Source organism: Aotus nancymaae, unplaced genomic scaffold, assembly GCF_030222135.1.
Source record: "Aotus nancymaae isolate 86718 unplaced genomic scaffold, 86718_ANA_hifiasm-v0.15.2.pri h1tg000006l, whole genome shotgun sequence".
Taxonomy (NCBI): domain Eukaryota; kingdom Metazoa; phylum Chordata; class Mammalia; order Primates; family Aotidae; genus Aotus; species Aotus nancymaae.
This window is the reverse complement of record NW_026988417.1, coordinates 71,672,167-71,686,746: the sequence shown is the minus strand read 5'-3', so window position 1 is coordinate 71,686,746 and position 14,580 is coordinate 71,672,167.

The following is a 14,580-nucleotide window of genomic DNA, read 5'->3' as shown; positions in this document are numbered from 1 at the left end:
TATACACCATTCTATACATTCTGTACTTAACAACATGTCTTGGAAGTCTTCCCATATCAGCACATAAATAACTTCCTCATTTTTTTCACAGCTGCTCAGTGTTCATATGGATGTATAATTTATTTAATCTTTTATTGATGAGCTCTTGGAATGTTTTCAAATTTTGTCTATCAAATAGTTTTACAGATATGGTAGCTTATAATTATACAAATATATTTATAATTTTAAAAGCTATTGCCAAATTGTCCTCAATGGAGGTTATATGAAAATGCCTCCGAATGGTTAGATTTAACTACATAACTAATGATGAAGCTAGAGAAGCAAATGAAGTTGTTTTTTTTTAAAAGACACCCTCATGTACTTGATCATTTCCAAGAAAACACTAGGTACAACTAAAAGTCAGAAATGGAAAATTGTGTTGTATGTTGGCTCAGGTATGGATCCAAATTTTGTGAGGCTTGAAGGTTATGCAATTGGGAGAGCCTTCTTTAAGAAAAATAATAAGAAATTGCAAAATGTAAAATTAGCAAACAGAGCTTTAGAAGGGACTCATGTGAGAGAGGGGCTCTAAAGTGTAATCTTCATTTGTTTTGTGGCAGATCTGCTCTGCGTAAGACCTATATACACACATGTGAAGGAGAACAAATTACTCATCCTTTTCACCTGGGAGAACCAGGTTCAAAACATGTGGACCACCGCCCTCAGCTACATGTCATTGAGGATAATTCTACTGGCCTCAGTGCTTTCAGCTCCATAATGTGCGTAATATTTCCCTAAATGAATTCATTCAATTTAAATGACACCTTTGATCTTAGAAATCCCAAAGGCCTTACAGGTATTTTTTTTTTTTTAAGACAGGGTCTCACTCTGTCACCCAGGCTGGAGTGCCGTGGCACGACCACAGCTCACTGCAGCCTCAACCTCCCAAACTCAAGGGATCCTCCCACCTCAGCTTCCCAAGTAGGTGAGACTACAGGCATGTGCCACCATGCCCAGCTTATTTATTTATTTAGTAGAGACAAGGTCTTGCTATGTATCCAGGGCTGGTTTTGAACACCTGGGCTCAAGTGATCTTCCCACCTCAGCCTCCCAAAGTGCTGGTATTACAGCTGTGAGCTACCAATATTAACCATATGACCATATAACCAATATTAGCCATATGACCATGTTATTGAGAAAACTGTAACATAAAGATAATTCCCTAGGAAGAGTTCAAAGGGCCCTCATCAATCTCATCTATCCTGATAATATGTGTCAAAGTTGCAGCTGGCAAGTGGTTCTCATTGGGAAATGTCTTCTTATATAAAGTTTGACAAAGATAAGCTGATGAATTGCATAGAGTGATCTGAAGTTAATTATCTATCTCTGTAATAGGCAACAGCTTGTTCCCACGTTCTATGGGTTCCTTAGGCTGGCACCATTATGGCCCCTTTGGAAAGAGAAGATGGTCAGCTGACGACCACACAAGAGATAGCAGGAGTGGAGTAAGGAAGAGAAAATAAGAGGATGCAGAGTCAGGGTTAAGAGACAACAGAATTAACTGGTGTGGTACTAAAAACAAAGGGAGAGCTAATAGAGTGATAGGAGAAGACTTGGAAGAACTGCTGTCGTCCCACCACCACCAGCCCACAAACCTGTCCTTCAAACTAGGGCACTTTGTTTCACAACGAAGATAAACTTACAGAAAAAAAAAGAAAAAAATGTGAAAATCAAGACTAAAAGAATATACAGCATGGAATAAAAATTAAGAAATACGGAGTGCCTGCAAACAAGATGAGGGTTTTAGTGGAACTGCCTTCATTTAACAGAGAAAGACTCACTTTTGATATTTAAAACCTAGGCATTATCCAATTAAGTGAGACTTGAAAGGAGTCAGTATCCAGCCACCTGCACTGCAAATTGCAGAGGTCCTATGATGAACCTTGAGTCACTTTGACCTTTAGCCAAATGTGCCTCGTAAGCTGAGTTTCAGGTTTGTTGCCGGTGTCCAAATGTCCACAGTTGAGTTCTCAGGTTTGTGGTGAACAGATCTGGTAACTTCTTGTTAGGCAGCATCTGCTGCTGCTCTTGCTTCTTTATTTTACTGATTTTACTTAATTTATATTTTGAGACAGAGTTTCAGTCCTGTTGCCCAGGCTGGAGTGCAATGGTGCCATCTCGGCTCACTGCAACCTCTGCCTCCCAGGTTCAAGTGATTCTCCTGCCTCAGCCTCGTGAGCAGCTGAGATTATAAGCATACGCCACCACGCCCAGCTAATTTTTGTATTTTCAGTAGAGACAGGGATTCATCATGTTGCTCAGGCTGGTCTCCAATTCCTGGCCTCAAGTGACTCTACCATCTCACATCCTCTTGTCTTGGCCTCCTGAAGCGTTGGGATTACAGACATGAGCTACTGTGTCTGGTCAGAGTGCTTCATACATAAGCAAGACAGCTGGAGCCCCAGAAGCATGCATTTGGATTGTGGTGTTGGGATGGGAAGGAAAGGCGGAAAGGAGAGTGAGGATGTCTAACTATTCATCCTGGACTTGGCCACATTTTTTATTTTTATTTTTATTTTTGATACAGTCTCACTCTGTTGCCCAGGCTGGAGTGCAGTGGTGTGATCTCAGCTCACTGCAACCTCTGCCTCCTGGGTTGAAGTGATTCTTTACCTCAGCCTCCCAAGTAGCTGAGAATACAGGTGCAAACCACCATGCCTGGCTAATTTTTGTATTTTTAGTAGAGATGGGTTTTTGCCATATTGGCAAGGGTGTCTCGAACTCCTGACCTCAAATGATCTGCCTGCCTCGGCCTCCCAAAGTGCTGGGATTACAGGTGTGAACTACCATGCTCAGCCTTGGACTTGGCCATGTCTAAGACTTTCACTGTTTATCTTGTTTATATTTTAATTAATTAATTAATTGTTATTATTTTTAACAGAGATGGAGTCTCACTATGTTGCCCAGGCTGGTCTCAAACTCCTGGTTTATGTAATCCTCCAAACTCAGCCTCCCAAAGTGTTGGGATTATAGGCATGAACCACTGCACCTGGCCAATATCATTCTTATTTTCACCTTCACTGTCTATACTTAAGAAGTGAGAGCTTTCATTTGAAAGTGTTTGCTTTTTATCTCTGGATTTGTTGTTGTTATTGAAAGTTTTATGTTTAAAATTCAATTTTCTGAAGAAGTAACATTTACATGATTAACTGCAGGATTGATTATACTAGCAAATGACTGGAAACAACGTAAATATTATCAACAGAAGTGTGACTTAAATTATAGCACAACCATATCATGGAATATTATAACTGTAAAATCAAACAAGGAAGTGCTCTGGATAATCGGTGTGCAAATTCAATCTCCCATTTTGTTCTCTTATCTACTAATTTCCCATACCTCTCATAGGTAATTTCTTATAGATTTTTCCAGAGTTTCTTTATATATGAGTAAATACGAATAGGAGAAAGTAGATTCTTCCTTTCTCCTCCTTTTTATAAGAAAAGTAGGATACTTTATATACTGTTCTGTCCCTTATCTCACTTAATAATATACCTTAAACCTCTTTCCAAGACGGAGACTTTCATTTGTCTAAAATCTTCTTTCACATCTTGTAGTAACATTTTAAAGTTTTCTTTATGTAGGTCTTGTACATTTCTTATGTTTATTCCTAGATATTATACTGTTTTTATGGCTTTTGTTGTCTTTCCATTCTGTCTTTTAATTAGTTGTTGTCATTTCATATGTCTTAATATCTGTTTATTATCTCTTAATATCTGTTTATTAACTCTTTGCCCTTTTACTTTTCTCTTGATTTTAAAATATTTTCACCATCTCTGATTAACTTTAACAAATCATACTCTTCTTGGTCCAGGTTTATCTTTGCAATGCAAAGCTCTGTGTTGAGGTTTTTGGTGTCCTGATTGCTGTAAGCCACAGTGTGCTCAGGGCTTCTCACAATAAGATATTCTTCCTAACAGTCAAAGAATAATTCTAATTCAGAGGCTAACTATAAGGGCACTGCTGGACTGGAGCTTAATGAAAACTAAGACATAATTTCACAAAAACTGTTCTATTCATTTACTACAACACAGCCAGTGTGTATCTTTCACAGAGGTTTGCTTTGTCAGTTGAACTACAGTCTATAATTCCTTGGTGCTCACAGCCCACTGTACCTCACATTTTCGGGAACCTGAAGGAAAAGCTTTTCATGTATTTAGTTTGGGGTCAGCTCAGCACCTGGGAGGCCATCTATCTGTAGCATCTTCCTGCACAACTATCTGAACTTCTTACTCTCATAATGACATACAATTTTAATGCAATACAATTACAAAAAATGTTTTCCATTCCTGTATTACTTGTACACAGTCATAATTGGCCAGAGGGGACAAATATTATCAGATCTATTACATAATTTCTACTGCACTGAAGCTGTAAGTGGGTGGCTTTTAAGTGGGTCAATCTTAAATAGTTATTTTCCAAAAATTTGGAGGCAAAAGGTCATTCAATCAAAACCCAAATATTTGTGACCAAGTATCATTCTCTTTCTATAAAAAACCTTACATTTTCATAATAGTCTACAATAACTGCTCCCAAATTACAGCAAAAATATTTTCAAAGTCAGGTTTCCATTATTTAAGGGAAAATTATTAGGTGTGTGACTCTTCCTAGGTCATATTTCTCTCTCAATGCCTGTTTTCCAGTTATTTCAGATTTCATTGGCAGCTTCATCAGATCCCATTAGCGAGAAATGAAAATAATGAGATTTGAAGAACTGGTTGAAGAATCATAGTGTTAGAACTCATCTGATCCAGTCTCCTCATTTTACAGGTAAAGTAACCGAGGAAGAGAATGGTTAAATGACTTGCCCAACAACATGCAAGGACTTCCAAGAGACCAGGATTGCAGGCCATCTCCTGGTTTCCAGTCCATCATTCCTTCTCCCACATCATGATGCACCTTCCTAGGAATGAATGAGAAAATGTGCCAGTAATTATTATTGACAAAGATGTGATAATTACCAGTGAAGCTCCAGACACACATGCAATACTTCTTCAGCATTTCCTTTTCCTATTTGGCAATCTCATTCACTCTTGTAGTTGTCGTTACCAAATGTGTAATCAATGACTCAAATTAATATAGCTAGCCCTGGCCTCTTCTATGTACACCATTGCCTTTACTATAGCTCCACCCACCTAATTTCACTGACGACTCAAATGACACCTTGTTGAAACTGAGCTTATATTTAATTTCCATTAAATGTGCTCTTTCTGTATTTCCTATTTTGGTTTTGACTCAATAATCACCCAGTTGTCTAAGTCCTTACCTTACCCTTCACATCCAATTTATTTTAAATTTCTGTGGTTGCATTACCTAGATATTTCTCACGTTTTCTCATCTTTTCATTTCTATTTACATGTCTTTGTTACTTCTAACCTATACTCTGTATCTTTTCTCTTCAATTTTTTTTCCACGCTACCTTCAGAGTCATTTTTCCAAAGGATAAATATTCTCTTGCTATGCTTCTGTCTAAAACTGTTTGCTATCTTTTTTTGTGTGTGTGTGAGACAGAGTCTCGCTGGGTTGCAAGGCGCCAGGCTGGAGTGCAGTGGCGCGATCTCGGCTCACTGCAACCTCCGCCTCTCGGGTTCAAGCAATTCTCTTGCCTCAGCCACCCAAATAGCTGGGACTACAGACGCATGCCACCACTCCCAGCTAATTTTTATATTTTAGTAGAGACGGGATTTCACTATGTTGGCCAGGATGGTCTCGCTCTCTTGACCTCGTGATCCACCCGCCTTGGCCTCTCAAAATGCTGGGATTACAGGCGTCAGTCACCACACCCGGCTGCAATCTTTTATATGTCCATTAAATCATGCCCATATAGTATGATTGTTGTTTTCTTTCTTTTTCATTTTAGATTTGGGGGTACCTGTGCAGGTTTGTTACAAGGGTATATTGTGTGATGCTGAGGTTTGGGCTTCTAATGATCTTGTTGCCCAAGTAGTGAACCTAGTACTTGATAGGTAGCTTTTCAACCCTTGTCTCTCTCCATACCTCCCCACTTTTGGAATCCCTAGTGTTTATTTTCCCTTCTTTGTGTCTTTGTGTACCCAAAGTTTAGCTGTCATTTGTAAGTAAGAATATACAGTATTCGTTTTTCTGTTCCTGAGTTAATTCGCTTAGGATTGTTGCATCCATGTAGATGCAAAGGACACGATTTTGTTCTTTTTTATGGCTGTATAATACTCCAGTATGTAGATAGACCACATTTTCTGTGTCCAATTCATTGTTCATGGGGACCTGGGTTGATTTTTATGTATTTGCTCCTGTGAATAGCACTGCAATGAATATAACAAGTGCAGGTGCTTTTTTTGATAGAATGATTTATTTTCCTTTGGATATACACCCAGTAATGGGACTTATGGGATTATTTAAGATTCTTCAAAATCTGTCCCCTGTTTGCCTAGCTTCATCTCCCACCATAACTTTTCAACATTAGGCTAAGTTCCTCAATTAATAGTAGAACAAATAAATGGGCACACATAATAGAGAAACATTTTATGGTCAGATGTAACCTGCTATACTTAGAACACCTGAAAATAATACTATTTGGTCAGTGCTGCTTGGAATGGACTCATTGCCCAAGCTTTATAGAACTTAAGTGTTTTAAATTTATAGAATTTTGACTTAATTCTTCTGAGAACAGGGATGGGACTACCATCCACTCTGGGGCCAGGTGGGGATAGGGCCTGCCTGCACTTTCATATAAGCCCTCTTGCTTTCAGCCCGATGCCTCATCCCTGCCTTCCAGAATGTCAGCTGTTCCTGAATCTGGACCTCTACATTTCAATTTCTCTAAAAATTAGCCTCTGGACTCTGGTGGGCAGGGGCAGGGGCAGGGTAGAGGGTAGGAATTTTCACCTGGCTGTGTGGAGAGGTGAAGGGAATGTGATGGGAAATCTGACACAGGTTTGAACCAATTCCCCTGTTTCCAGCCCCACCTGGCAGAACCCATCTCTCCCAGTCCTGAGCCTTTACCGGTGTTTTGTGTACATCAGCGTGCTTCTCTGATCAGACTCCAGGAAGCCATGGAGACAAACATTTGTGTTGACTCTGCTGTGTGTAATCAGCAATCTCCCTATCTAGATGGAGTCACGCTCCGTCGTCCAGGTTGGAGCACAGTGGTATAATCTCGTCTTACTGTAACCTCTGCCTCCTGGGTTCAAGCAATTCTCCTGTCTCAGCCTCCTGAGTAGCTGGGACTATAGGCACCCACCACCAAGCCTGGCTAAATTTTTGTATTTTTAGTAGAGACAGGGTTTCACCATGTTGGCCAGGCTGGTCTTGAACTCCTGACCTCATGATCTGCCCACCTTGGCCTCCCAGAGTGCCGGGATTATAGGCATGAGCCACCGTGCCTGGCCAGGTAAATTTTTTTTTTTTTTATTAAAAAGAAAGGGTTCTATGGTCACAGAAGTTTGGGAAACGCTGCCTGCAGTAACCCCCCATAGTGTTCTTACAATGAACATTAGCCTCTAGAAGACCCTGAGGAGTTCTTCACGAAAGGAAAAAGACGAAAATGAGAAAACAACATCTGGATTTCCCACTTTCCTTCAAGTAAGGCCTGTTAGCATCCTGCAGAACTAGTGTTGCAACTAGTTCCAGAACTAGTGGCAACTGCTTTCTACCCAGGCCTTGACAGTTGAAGCTTGTCTTTGGTACTGACACAACTTTCAGAATTTTATAGTGAAAGATGTGTCTAGTTATAAACTTTCTTTTTGAATTTTTAAATCCTCTTTTCTCAAATAACACCTCACAGTGGAAAATAAAAAAAATTGATAGAATTTTAATAACTATAATTTAAAATGATTATGATTCACATCTACCTTACCCTTTCATTGAATCATGAGTTTGTTTCCTCACTACGAAATCATTACATATAATTCTCTCCAGATGACAAAATAGTCATTTCAGCACAACATGCAGATATGGAAAAGACATCTTACATTTAATCTCTTTTTCAGTAAGGTATTTAGCGAGCATTTTATGTATATGTAGCAGCATTAGTTAGCATCCATAGCTCTACCAATCTTTAGTCAGATTTTGTTGTACATTTGTTAAGATGTTCTGGACTTCTATCTAGGCTTTAACAACATAAATGGATGAGGCTACTATATATGAACTCATAAATCAGTTACATGGGAATACATAATACATAATACATAACTGATTATGTAACTCATAAATCAGTTACATGGCGCTGCAGATGGAGGCACAGCCAGCCTGTGATCAGTAGAGAGGACGGTTAAATATGGGGTTTACTAAATTAAACGGGGATATTTAGCTAATTGCAACACTAGCCTAGGGATTGGCTAATGTTTCATTTCAGGACTTCCCATAGATTTTTACCAAGGTACGCATTAAAAGATTAATGATTTTGTATTCCAGGGGAATGTAGATGCTCACCTCCTACAAGGATAAAATTTATTTAAATTACTAATTATACCTGTATCTTGCATTTTACTCCACTATATATTGTTTTAAATAACGTAATTTTAATAAGACTTCTACGTAACTTTGGAATTTGTGCCAATTGTAAGCAATAGCTTCTAGCCCTTCCCTTCATTTTGCTATCTATGGCAGGGATTAAGAGCTACCAAGTTTGGAAAGCAAGCGGGGAGTGTAAAGAGTACTGAGCCCCCATCACAAAGACTTGGTTGGATCCAACCCTGGTTGTTCCACTGACTAGGCTTTTGCTCTTAAGCAAATAACCTAACCTTTTAGTTTTATTTCTCTCATCTTAATGACAATAATAACATCTGCCTTACTTCCTCAGAGGGTTATTTTAAAGATTGGATGAAAATAAATGAGAGATAGGAAGACTTGGGCCCAGAAAACGGGCAAGAGCAAAGCAACTTCAGGTAATCAGAACCAGAGTCAATACACCATATTGAACCACTGCATCAAAGACACTGCTGCTGCCACCCGCAGCCCCTGGATATACTTACCTTGGACTGCCATCACTGCTGGCCCTGAGTCAGGCTTGTAAAGCATCATTGCTGCTGTTGCCTCTGCCAGCACTGCCAGAATGAATTATAATATTACCTTATTAAGTCTTAACTCAAGCTGCAAGCAAGCCTAGAAATGTTTGTATTAGGCCTTTTTGTATTTTATAATAGGAGATTGGCCTATGGTCTTAGTCATAGGCCAGCTAAAAGGAGACTGTCAGATTCAGGAGAGGATTAAGGCATTAGGCTCACAACATCTCTTTCTTGAACTACTGCCATGGTTTTCTAACTGATATCACTGCCTCCAGCCTTGCTCCCCTCCAATCACCCTCCCTACCAGCATCAGAGTTTCCTTTTCAAAGGAAAATCTAATTTTGCTACTGTTCTGTGTAAAGTCTTCAATGACCCCACTCTTCTTAATGCCTAGATAAATGCAAACTTATTCTAATACCCTACAAAACCTTCTAATCAGGTGTTCATCCCCACAGCCATATTCTTCTGTACTTCCCATCCTCCAGTCAACCCTTCTGCCTGGCTGAAATACTGGTTTTCCCAGTGAGTCACGCTGTTTAATGCCTCTTTGTCTTCCCTTTTATAAAAAGGAGAACTATGAAGGAAATAAAAAACAAAAGATGAGCATCTTTCTTCAGAAAAGGCCAGCATTGTGGGATCTTCCAGACAGGGAGGGAAGGAAGGGAAGGTTCTTCCCAGGTTAAGGCTGAGGCTATGAGACCCATGGAAGAGAATTCTGATGGCGCTGCAGATGGAGGCACAGCCAGCCTGTGATCAGTAGAGAGGACGGTTGAGCCTACCCAGGACACAAAGTCCATGTGGAAGAGAGCAGGGTCCTGTGTCAGGGAGCAGCAAGTAGCCAATGAAGGAAACTCATCCCTCTATCCTATTTTTTGGGATGAGTGTAACCCTGGGATGGTTGTTTTGACCCATGGAAGAGAGAAAGCTCGTCAAATGAATACAGCGGAATATTTTGCCTAATGAACAATGTGATTTCAGGTCAAATTATATGTAATTTGAAGACTGTGTACTTGTGGACTAGCAATCAATCATCATGACAGTACATGCTCATGTTGTTCCTCCACTTGTAGAAACAACCTGTCAAGCTTAAGTAATGAGATTCAGAAAATATGATTAGGTATAGAGCTTATTCAAGCACAAAGCTTACCACCAGGAAACACTTACTCCAAACAAATGGGGTCAGTGTTTCAAAGTGGAGAAGTTAATGTTTCACTTATATAAGCAGAGACAGAAAAATTTTAGCAGAATCACATTTTCCATACAAGACAAGTGCATACATTACAGTGATTTGATTGGTTACAAAATGCTACATTTGCACCATTCTATGAGTGATCTTCAGGGTAGGGAGGGTTTTATCTCTGGTGCCATTTGGTCTTCTTAATGATTTACAGGAAAAAAAAGAAAGTCAGAAGTTGCAGGTGCACATCACGTGACTCAGGCCACATAGCTGTATTTCTCCCAAGGCTGGAATACTTTAAGTTTGAATTATTTAAGCTTAAGTTTGAATTATTTAAACTTAAGCTTTAAGTTTGAATTATTTAATTTCACATTTCTCCCTTTTCATTAAGGTATTTTTAATAAAGCATAGTAGATGTACTCAAACTGTTTCGGCTCCTTTTATATTTGGGAGTTTAGTCCCACGTCACTAGAAAGGCTCATTCCCACAGTGTCGAGTCACACAGCAGGGGAAATACGTCAAGCTATAAAGCTGATGGGATATTGGCCAAATTTAATGCAACATGAAGGAAGTGATTTTGTGATCTGAGTCAGTCTACGTGGCTGCAGTTAATGCAATTCCATGAACAACCATTATTTTAGGTTTTTCAGCTCTGCATTGACTTCATTGTGAACAAATGCCACAGCAGCAATAAGGACAAAATCAGGACAAAACTGAACAAATGATTATGTTTCCTAAATAAGTAACAGCTTTTGCCACCAAATTCCCCAAGATCCAAACCAGCTGCTTAGCTGATCATTTAGACTGTTGGATCTGAAAGGTTAGTTGGGTTTTTATGTCAACCATTAATTTAGCAATGTTATCTGTATGATAGACACTCTGTTTTTATGACAGCATAGGTTCCCCCTTGGGCAGCAGTGAGTATGTCTAAAGCCATATGGTCTTTTTTTTTAAAACCATGCAGTCTTTTTTTTTTTTTTTTTTTTTTTTTTTTGAGATGGAGTCTCACTCTGTCACCCAGGCTGGAGTGCAGTGGCCCGATCTTGGCTCACTACAACCTCCGCCTCTCAAAACCAAGTGATTCTCCTGACTCAACCTCCTGAGTAGCTAGAATTACAGGCGCCTGACACTACACCCAGCTAATTTTTGTATTTTTAGTAAAGATGGGTTTCACCATGTCACCATGTTAGTCAGGCTGGTCTCAAACTCCTGACTCAGGTGATGTGCCTGCCTCAGCCTCCCTAAATGCTGGGATTACAGGCTTGAGCCACCACACCCGGCCAAATGCAGCCTTTCTCATAGGAGCAGCTTCATTATTTAATAGCAAGATACTCAATACAGCTGTTATTTAGGACCTTTTGGTTAGGGCCTCTGCATGCCAAATGACATCCTCAATAACCAGATGTGGTAGAGAGGTGGAAGCAAAACAGTTGTACCAATGGAACAAAGAAAAAACACAAGACTGTAAATGAGGAAGATCTGTGGGGTTTGAAAGGGTACTCTTTGACCTTGGGCACAGCCATAAACCAAAAACACCATCCTAGCTGTCCTGGGGGTAACCTTGGCCATCGTATTTGTCCAACCACGCACTGTTATAAGAAATACCTGATACTGGGTAATTTATAAAGAAAAGAGGTTTAATTGGCCCACAGTTCTGCAGGCTGTACGGAAGCATGGCGGCATCTGCTCAGCTTCTAGGGAGGCCTCCGGAAAACTACAATCATGGCGGAAGGTGAAGAGGGAGCCAGCACTTCACATGGCCAGGAGCAGAAGGAAGCATGAGAGGTGCTACACACTTAAAACAGCCAGATCTCATGAGAATTCACTATTTCCACAACAGCACCAAGGGTGACGGTGTTAAACCATGAGAGACCAGCCCTGTGATCCAATTATCTCCTACCAGGCCCCATCTTTAACACTGGAATTATAGTTCAACATGAAATTTGGGCAAAGATACAGATCCAAACCATACCAGCCATAGATGGGTGCCGCATAGCCAGGGCGTTCTGTTTGGAGCTGGCCATTAAATACCCAGTTGCTGTGCCCATTCAGTGGCATGCCAGTACTTTCTAATATAATTTCATAAACTTTTCCCTTTGTGAGTGGCCAAAAGGCTACAACTACTCAATTTTCAAGACTCAGCTCCAATATGCAGGTAAAGTTGTGAAAGAATTGAGAAAACTGTTAAGATTAGTTATCTCTGGGCAAGGAAAGTAGGGGTGAGCGTGAGACGGACTTTTCGCTGTATAGCCTTCTCTGCTATTTGCATCTCTCACAATATTAGTGTATTATTTTTATAATTGGATTTTCAAAAGTTAGAGAAATGGGGGTGTTTTTGTTATTTTGGTTAAAAATGACTTAAAATGTCTTTTAAAGAAGGTGCAAAAGCCATATGGGAAATAAAAAGTAAAAATATCTTAAGTGGTTTTAACAAATTATTGTCTTAAACGTCATCGAGAGCTGTTGTCTCATCTAAAATGTACTCATTAACTTGTCAAAGGATAAAATAAATAAATAAAGAGCATTTGTATGTCCTTTGTGTATGCAAAGTAATTCTCTCATCCACCATTAGTGCCCCATCGACCTTCCTTTTTCATTCCTCCCTGACTATGGGACGTGTCCAGGCTTCTGAACTGGGTGCACCAGGTTGTCCTGTTAGTCTTCCTACCATATGTACCCTGGATATTATACCATACTCTTCTTTTCAAATGTGAATCAGATATATTTGATCATTTGATTTGGAGAAATAATGAAAGACAGGTATTATCACTTTGCTGATGAGGAAAGACTCTGGAGTTTTTGATGGAGCTAGGATGAGGATCCTGGTCTACTAACCACAAAGGACTTTTTCTCTACTTCTCCCATGCTGCCTCATCTCTTAGATTGTTAGACCTGGACTCCCCAGCCACCATGCATGCATTCCGTTTTTTAAATGTGATTATTCTAGTGATACTGAAAACATAGCTCCCTAATTCTCATCTAATGCTGTGTCACAGTACTCTGCTCTTTTCCTAATAACATAAAAAATTGAATATGTTTACATATATTCAAATTGAGTGTGTGAGAGAGAGAGAGATTTTTTTTTCCCTAACCAGATTGTAAGCTCAATTAGAGCAAGGACTATATGTTACCCATCACGACTCTATGCCCATTTAGTACCTGGCATATAGTAGGCATGCAGTAAATATTTGTTGAATGAATGAATGAACACCAGCTACTTTGTTGGTTCCTCCTGTTTCCATTGCAGAATTCTTTAAACTAACTTGAACGGAGAAGGAAATTGGTTGAGTCAGGTATCTAGGAAGTTCAGGAATGAGTTGGCTTCAATCATAGCTTCGTGGAGGTTAGGTTACATTTCTTCTCTTCTTCCTACCCCTTCCACTTTTCCCCTTCTTTTTCCTCTTTCCTTCCTCTCCATTCTCTCTCTTTTTCTCTTCCTCCTCCTTCTCCTTTTGCTCCTCTGTCTCTGCCATTTCCTCCTTCTGCAACTGGACCTGCTCTACCTCCTCCATGCGGGTGGTGAAGATGCCAGCTGGTAGCTCTGGGATATCCTGAAATAAATATATCTCGACATCAGTATTTTAATTTTAGAAACAGATAATTTTAGGGTTGGCCAGGCCTGTGTCCTATGCTCCCAGTGTGGCTGGAGTCGGGGTAGGGTACAGTGATAGGCAGCCCCTCTGAAACCATGCAGAAGTGGGAAATAGTGGTTTCCCCAAGGAAGGGATGATGAAAATAACATATGTCTGCCATAAATATTTTCATAGGGAATTTTATTAAGAAGTAAAGAAGAGGCTGCTTTTAATATGAAGCAACTTCCTGTCTCTTGAATTGAAGCTCCTTAGATGGAGCTAAATTATGACCTTTTGAATTGTTTGACTTAGATCATAAACTTTTTAAAGATGAAGTACACTTTATTTTTTGAGTCTCAAGGTGTTAATAAGTCAAGTACAGTATTAAAGAGAAGCCCACTCACAACCTTTTACATCAATCTGTTCAGCAAAGCAGAGGACAGCAAAACATTTTTTTTCTTTTTGGTTTATTTTGGCTTCCAGCCAAATAGGAACTTCAGAAATTTGTTTGCAGATAAACTGTTTCAATGTTGGAGAGGAAATGTGCTGCTCAGTAACTACTATGGGATGCAGATCCCCATTTCATGGAGAAAAAGCTGCAAGCAATGTGCTCATTTGCTGTGCATATGGAAAAACACAGAATGCTCATCATTCACATGACTGCTAAGGCATTGAAAGTACTGATATTTCTGTACCCTCTATTCCTAAAAGGGGAAGTGGGTTTTCAGTTTTGAGCATTTGTTGATTTGTCCAGATTCTTGTGTTCAAAAGCTGTCTTCTGGGAAAGAAGTAATAATCAATTTAAATA